At 39.6% G+C, this 8,116-nt stretch overlaps 1 pseudogene; it reads right to left on the bottom strand.

Moving 5' to 3' along the window:
• Nucleotides 1-777, bottom strand: LOC142865861 (ribosomal protein uL30-like pseudogene; annotated as a pseudogene).
• Between the last annotated feature and the right edge of the window lie 7,339 nt (nt 778-8,116).

An 8,116-nucleotide genomic window follows, 5' to 3' on the forward strand; every position in this document is an offset into this window, starting at 1 on the left:
CTAGTTCAGCTGGAGAATGAGCTGATTGATGTGTTCACCCCAATAGCTAGGTGAGCCCATCTCCTTGAGGAAGCCCACTTTATTCTTGGTAGCAAGATGGGCCACTGAGAGTTGGAAAGGATGCAAGAACCATGAGATCTCCTGGAAAAACTTCCCTGGGAAGGCAATTTCATGAATGAAGTCTTCCAAGCAAATGACACCAAACTTCTCCAGGTGCTCTTCCATCACTGTGTTATCTGTCAGAGGGATGGTCTTATTCTTGACCTTGGCTTGTCCACATTTCAAGATGAGTTCCCGGACAGACCAGATTTGAAAATCCTCAGGTCACATAAGGTTCTATACATGTAACAATTTTAGGCTCTGGGGAGGGGGGTGTGACTCTGACAAAGACACCACTGAACATTTTCTTAGGCGAAGTCTTGAGATGGTCTTTTGCACCAGCGAACTCACCCCATTAATCCTTTGGATGCGTACAACAAAGGCCAAGGAATGTTTATCTGTCAATTCCAAGGCACAAGGTTTCACTTCTAGTCATCTGAGACGCACCCTTTCGCGTTGCTACCGCCAGGAATCACGTAGGAATGATTCTGGTTGCTTAAACCTGGGCCCTTTTCCTTTCCTTTGCTCCTTCTTTGCCAAAAGTGCCTGCTTTGCCTGGGTGGCTTTGAGGGCTTGGTAAGCCTTCCTCTTTTTCAGTAGATTTTCTGGAGCCAAAGAGATTTTTTGTTTTCTTTCCTCTTGCCCCGCCATCTTTCTAGTGTTGTAGCTACTGATCATTGAAATTCTCTATTCTTAAAATGACAGTGTGTGAGAGAAGTGGGTATGGTATGAGAGAGCAACAGGAGGGATCCTTGTGGTGATGCTCTATACCTTGACTGTATCAATGTTAATGTCTTGGTTGTAATATTGTAGTATAATTTATAAGGTGTTACCACTAGGGGAACCTGAGTAAAGAGTACATGGGACATGGGATCTATCTATCTATTCTTTCTTTCTTTCTTTCTTTCTTTCTTTCTTTCTTTCTTTCTTTCTTTCTGTCTGTCTTTCTTTCTGTCTTTCTTTCTTTCTGTCTGTCTTTCTTTCTTTCTTTCTTTCTTTCTTTCCCTTCCTTCCTTCCTTCCTTCCTTCCTTCCTTCCTTCCTTCCTTCCTTCCTTCCTTCCTTCCTTCCTTCCTTCCTTCCTTCCTTCCTTCCTTCCTTCCTTCCTTCCTTCCCTCCCTCTCTCTCTCTTTCTTTCTTTCTTTCTCTTTTTTTCTTTCTTTCTTTCTTTTATATATATATAGATTTAGAGGATACAAGTGCAGATTTGTTACATGGATATATTTCATAGTGGTGAAGTCTGGGATTTTAATAAACCCATCACCTGAATAATGTACATTGTACCCAATAGGTAATTTTTCATGTCTCACTCCCTTTCCACCCTCCCACCTTTTGAAGTCTCCAATGTTTATTATTCCACACTGTATATCCATGTGTACCCATTGTTTACCTACCACTTATAATGAGAACATGTGGTATTTGACTTTCTCCATTGTTTCACTTACGATAATGGCCTCCAATTCATGCATCTTGCTGCAAAAGACATTATTTCATTCATTTTTATTGCTGAGTAGTAGTCCATGGTACACATATACACCACATTTTCTTTATCCAGCCATCTGTTGATGGACACAGAGCTTGATTCCATGACTTATCTGTTGTGAATAGTGCTGTGATAAACATAGGTGCATGTGTCTTTTAAATGTACTGATGTGTTTTCCTTTAGGTAGATACCCAATAGTGGGATTGCTGGATCAAAGGGTATATCTACTTTTAGTTCTTTGAGAAATCTCCATACTGTTTTCTTTAGAAACTGTACTAATTTACATGCCCACCAACAGTATATAAACATTTTCTGGCCGGACGCGGTGGCTCATGCCTGTAATCCTAGCTCTCTGGGAGGCCGAGGCAGGCGGATTGCTCGAGGTCAGGAGTTCAAAACCAACCTGAGCAACAGTGAGATCCCGTCTCTACTAAAAATAGGAAAGAAATTAATTGGCCAACTAATATATATAGAAAAAATTAGCCGGGCATGGTGGCACATGCCTGTAGTCCCAGCTACTTGGGAGGCTGAGGCTGGAGGATTGCTTGAGCCCAGGAGATTGAGGTTGCTGTGAGTGAGGCTGATGCCACGGCACTGACTCTAGCCTGGGCAACAAACTGAGACTCTGTCTTAAAACAAAACAAAACAAACAAACAAATAAACCATTCCTTTCTCTGCATCCTTCACAACATCTATTTTTTTTTTACTTTTTAATAATAGCTATTCTGACTTGCGTAAGATGGTATCTCGTGGTTTTAATTTGCATTTTTCTGATGATTAGTGATATTGAGCATTTTTAATATGTTTTTTGGCTACTTGTATGTCTTTTGAAAAATGTTCATGTCCTTTGCCCAGTTTTTTTTTTTTTTTTTTTTTTTGAGACAGAGTCTCGCTTTGTTGCCCAGGCTAGAGTGAGTGCCGTGGTGTCAGCCTAGCTCACAGCAACCTCAAATTCCTGGGCTCAGGCAATCCTTCTGTCTCAGCCTCCCGAGTAGCTGGGACTACAGGCATGCGCCACTATGCCCGGCTAATTTTTTCTATATATATTAGTTGGCCAATTAATTTCTTTTTATTTATAGTAGAGACGGAGTCTCACTCTTGCTCAGGCTGGTTTCGAACTCCCGACCTTGAGCAATCCGCCCGCCTCAGCCTCCCAGAGAGCTAGGATTACAGGCGTGAGCCACCACGCTGGCTCTTTGCCCAGTTTTTGATGGGGTTAGTTTTTTGTTTTGTTTTTCTTTCTTGCTGAGTTTTTTGTGTTCCTTATAGATTCTGGGTATTAGTCCTTGTTGGATGCATAGTTTGTAAATATTTTCTCTCATTCTATAGGTTGTCTGCTTACTCTGTGGATTATTTCTTTTGCTGTGCGGAAACTTTTTAGTTTAATTAAGTCCCATTGGTCTATTTTTGATTTTGTTGCTTTGAGGTCTTAGTCATAAATTCTTTGCCTAAGCCAATGTCTCACAGAGTTGTTCCTAGGTTTTCTTCAAGGAATTTTATAGCTTCCAGTCTTATACTTAAGTCTTTAATCCATCTTGAGTTAGTTTTTATATATGGTGAAAGCTAGGAGTCCAGTTTCATTCTTCTGCATATAGCTAACTAATATTCCCATCACCATTGACTGAATATGGTATTCTTTCCCCAGTGTAGATTTTTGTTGACTTTGTGGAAGATCAGTTGACTATATGTATGTGGCTCTATTTCTGGTTTCTCTATTCTGTTCCATGGATCAATGTGTCTGTTTTTATACCAGTAACAGACTGTTTTGGTTTCTACAACTTTGTAGTATAATTTGAAGTCAGGTAATGTGATGCCTCCTGCTTTGTTCTTTTGCTTAGGATTGCTTTGGCCATTTGGGCTTTTTTTTTTTTTTTTTAGTTCCATATAAATTTTAGGATTAGTTTTTCTAATTCTGTGAAAAATGACATTGGTGTTTTAATAGGAATTGCATTGAATATGTAGATTGCTTTGGGCAGTATGGTCATTTTAACAATATTGATTCTTCCAATCCATGAGCATGGGATGTTTTTCCATTTACTTGTGTCATCTACAATTTCTTTCATCAGTATTTGTAATTCTCTTCGTAGAGATCTTTCACCTTCTCAGTTAAATGCATTCCTAGGTATTTAATATTTTTTTGTAGCTATCGTAAATGGAATTGAGTTCTTGATTTGGTTTTCTGCTTGATGTTGTTGGTGTATACAATTACATGTAGATCTACAATGTTCTCAATATTTAAAAAAGATTTTGGTGGCTCACACCTGTAATCCTAGTACTCTGGGAGGCCGAGGCGGGAGGATTGCTGAAGGTCAGGAGTTCGAAACCAGCCTGAGCGGGACCCCGTCTCTACCAAAAATAGAAAAGAAAGTAATCAACCAACTAAAAAAATATATACAAAAAAAGGAAAAAATTAGCCAGGCATGGTGATGCATGCCTGTAGTCCCAGCTACTCGGGAGGCTGAGGCAGAAGGATTGCTTGAGCCCAGGAGATTGAGGTTGCTGTGAGCTAGGCTGATGCCATGGCACTCACTCTAGCCTGGGCAACAAAGTGAGACTCTGTCACAAAAAAATAAATAATAAAAAAAGAAATAAAAAGATTTAATTAAAAAAAATAGGGGTAGAGGTGCTCCTAGGAATATATCTAAGACAAAACACATAGTGGTAATATTTGTAATAACTCCAATCTGGAAACAACAAACTTCTATCAAGAAGAAAATGGACAAAACTATGGTATATTCATACAGTGGGATTTCACTCGGCAACAGAAATAAATGGACTACTGATGCGTACAACAATATGGATGAATCTCACAGACACTATATTGTATAAAAAAGCAAACACAAAAACATTGTATAATTCAATTTATATGAAGTTCTAGAGCAGGCATGATTGCTTGGAGCTGAGGTAGGAGGAATTGACTGGAAAGGGGCACAAGGAAAATTTCTGGGGTCATGGAAATTTTCTTGGACAGGATGATGGTTACAGGGTATAAACATAGGTAAAAATTTGTCAAGTTTTATGTAAATTATAAATCATTTTTTAAAAAAAATAAAAGGGGGACTTCCCTGTTACGCTTAAAGAATTCACCGTCCCCAGACTTCCATCCAAACCTCCCATAAAGCCCACCCCTCTCCCCTTCCTAAGGGTGCATTAAGCACGTAGCCTTTGCAAAACCCTAGGGAGATGAGGGAATGAAATGGAAAAGGGGAACTTGCTTTCCTCATCCCTACTAATAAGGACTGTGCTTATCCCTCCCTCCCAGTTGTTCCCTAGGGAGATAAAGGAATGGAATGCAAGAGGGGAACTGACTTTCCTTATCCCTCCTGGTTGTTTGAAAAGAATTTATTTACTCCTCCCAGAAAAACCCTCTATAAAACCCAAGGCTCTCCCCTTTCTTTCTTGGACGCCTTGCCTTTTTCGCCTTTTTTGGCCTCCACCCATCTGCACCCAGATACTAAAAATAAACAGCATTTTTGCTATGCCTGAGGTTTTGTGTTTGTGTCTCTCTCTCGGCTCCAGACATAACATTCCCACACTGCAAAAGTTTGAAAATATCTAGAACTGTGGTTCTCAAATTTTGTGTATCATTGTCACCTGGTGGGCTTCTTAAAACAGATTGGTGGGCTCCACCTCCAGAGTCTCTGACTAAGAAGCTCTACAAGGTCTAAGAACTTCAGAGCCAATTAGTTTTAAATACCTATTTGAGAAAAGTGTCTAAAGTATACCTGTATGAGATAAATAACTTTTACTCACTGATAAAATCAAAATGGAGATACTAATAGCTATTTTAACATTATGTTTTACCTAGTGGTAATCAGACAATCTCTAGGTCATATACTACAAGACTATAATAATTAAAATACCTTGATACTGGCACAAGACCAGTGTAACAGAACAGAGAACCCAGATATAAAACCATCCTCATATAGCCATCTAATCTTTGACAAAGCAGACAAAAACATACACTGGGGAAAAGAATCTTTATTCAATAAATCGTGCTGGGAAAACTGGCCCTTTCCTATTCTTCCAAGACTGCCTTCACCTCCCACCCAAGTAGTACTTCTTTGTTTTCTTTTTTTTTTTTTTTTTTTTTTTTGAGACAGAGTCTCACTTTGTTGCCTAGGCTAGAGTGAGTGCCATGGCGTCAGCCTAGCTCACAGCAACCTCAAACTCCTGGCTCAAGCAATCCTTCTGCCTCAGCCTCCCAAGTAGCTGGGACTACAGGCATGCGCCACCATGTCCGGCTAATTTTTTCTATATATATTAGTTGGCCAATTAATTTCTTTCTATTTATAGTAGAGACGGGGTCTCGCTCTTGCTCAGGCTGGTTTTGAACTCCTGACCTCGAGCAATCCGCCTGCCTCGGCCTCCCAGAGAGCTAGGATTACAGGCGTGAGCCACCGCGCCCGGCTGTTTTCTTATAGCCCTTAATTATAATGTCTGGGCAAGAAGGGACCACATAGGCTCATGGATCCAGTCTTTTCTCCTCATTTTATAGAGTGAGAAACTGAGGCCCAAGAGTCCAAGGACTTGCCTATTGTCACAGTGTTAGAAGTTGGCCTAAAACTGTTTCCTGCCTCTGCCCAGACCTGTACACAGTTTATCATGAAGCATTCTTACTATCTCAGCTGCTTTGCTTCCAATCCTCTGCCCAAAGAACATCCCCCCACACACACACCATTTATATATCTGTGCATAGGTGATAGCTCTTGAAGGTTTTAGTCAATATATTTTATGTCTCCTCCAAAAAAACCCCAAAAAAACAGATCTTAAGGGAATGGGCCTCACTGTGCCTAGATCCCTTTCTAAAGCTGACATGGAGGGCTTCAAGCCTATTGTTCTCTGAGCACATCCTTTCCCTCCTTGCCTTTTCCAGGGGCCTTGATTGTTCTCTCTTAACCTAGAAGAGACCCTGCCTTCACTCTTCTATCCCCACTGTCCCTTCAATGGTCTAGAACACAGAGCTGAGCAGGTCACTTCCTTGCTTAGAACCTCACTCTGGCTCCACCTTGCAAAGGAAGCCAAAATTCCTTAGCCCAGAGGCATTCATGGCTCTTCACTGTTTGATTTGTCTTATATCCCACTACCTATTATAATGTATCTTTCCCCAGCACTTTACATTCCAGGCATATTAGACCTAGCATCCCTCAACTTCCCAGACTTGCCTTTGTAATAATAATTATAATTCATGTTTACTGAGCATTTACTTTAGACACTGTTAAGTGTGCTTTACTCATTACCTCATGTTATATTCACAACATCTCTGAGGCAAGGGCAATTATTACAGATGAGGAAACTAGGGCACAGAGAGGCTAAGTAACTTGTCCAAGGTCACGCAGCTTGGAGCAATAAAGGTATGATTCTAATGTTTCCTGGAACCTCAAACTCAGAATAGCAAATATATTATTTTTATTCTTGCCTCACTCTGCTCATCTTCTTATGTTCCTCTCTTACTTGCTGGCACCACTATTCACTTATTTTCCCAGAATAAGAATCTGGATATTTTCCCTTGACAATTCCCTCTCCCTTGCCCTGTCCCTGTGCCCAATCTCCTGCCTTCTGTTCTGCACCCTAAATAGCTTTTTGATGCCATATCTACTTTATTCCTCCTCTGCCGCAGGGACTGTTGTCTCTATATGTTTTTATTGCCTAGGACTACTTTTGCTATACGGGATCTTCTCAGATTCCATACGAAGCATAAAATTATTTTTTCTCTATCAGTGAAAAATGATGATGGTATTTTAATAGGGATTGCATTGACTCTGTAGGTCACTTTGGGTAGTATAGACATTTTAAAAATGTTGCTTCTGCCGACCCAGGAGCATGGTATGTTCTTCCACCTGTTTATGTCCTCTGCTATTTCCTTCCTCTTTTTTCTAGTTTCTTAACTAGATGGAATGTAAAGTTCTTCATTTGAGATTTTTCTTTTTTTTAATATAGGCATTTATAGCTGTAAATTTCTCTTTAAGTAGTGCTTTAGCTGCTGCCCATAAGTTTTACTATGTTGTATTTTTGTTTTCACTCATATCAAAGTATTTTCTAATTTATCTTGTAATTTATTTGTTGACTTCTTCTTGTTAAGGAATGTGGTATTTAATTTCCACATATTTGTGTGAATTTTCCAAAATTTCCTTTTTGCGGATTTCTAATTCCATTCTATTGTTGCCAGAGAACATATTTTGTATAGATTTAATCCTTTTAAATTTATTGGGTTTTTTGCAATATGTAGTTAGATAGACAGATGGATAGATAGAAGATATGTTGGAATGAGATTCTCCACTCCTTCCAGGTTTTATTTTTATCTGTTATTGTTTATTTTATGAATTTTCACTAATTCTGAAAAGTCTCTTCTTTCTCATGTGTAACCATTGAAGTCTCTGCTCACTTATCTTAGTGGTCACCTGATAATGGGACAAAGATTAACTTAAATGCCAGAACCAGTAAGTGTCCAGCCTTTGCTGAGGGGCTCTGTGTACATGTTGAAGCATGCTTTCAACCCTCAGCCACGCAGTTTACAACTTCACCTTAGCCTTTA

Source organism: Microcebus murinus, chromosome X (assembly GCF_040939455.1).
Source record: "Microcebus murinus isolate Inina chromosome X, M.murinus_Inina_mat1.0, whole genome shotgun sequence".
Classification (NCBI taxonomy): Eukaryota; Metazoa; Chordata; class Mammalia; order Primates; family Cheirogaleidae; genus Microcebus; species Microcebus murinus.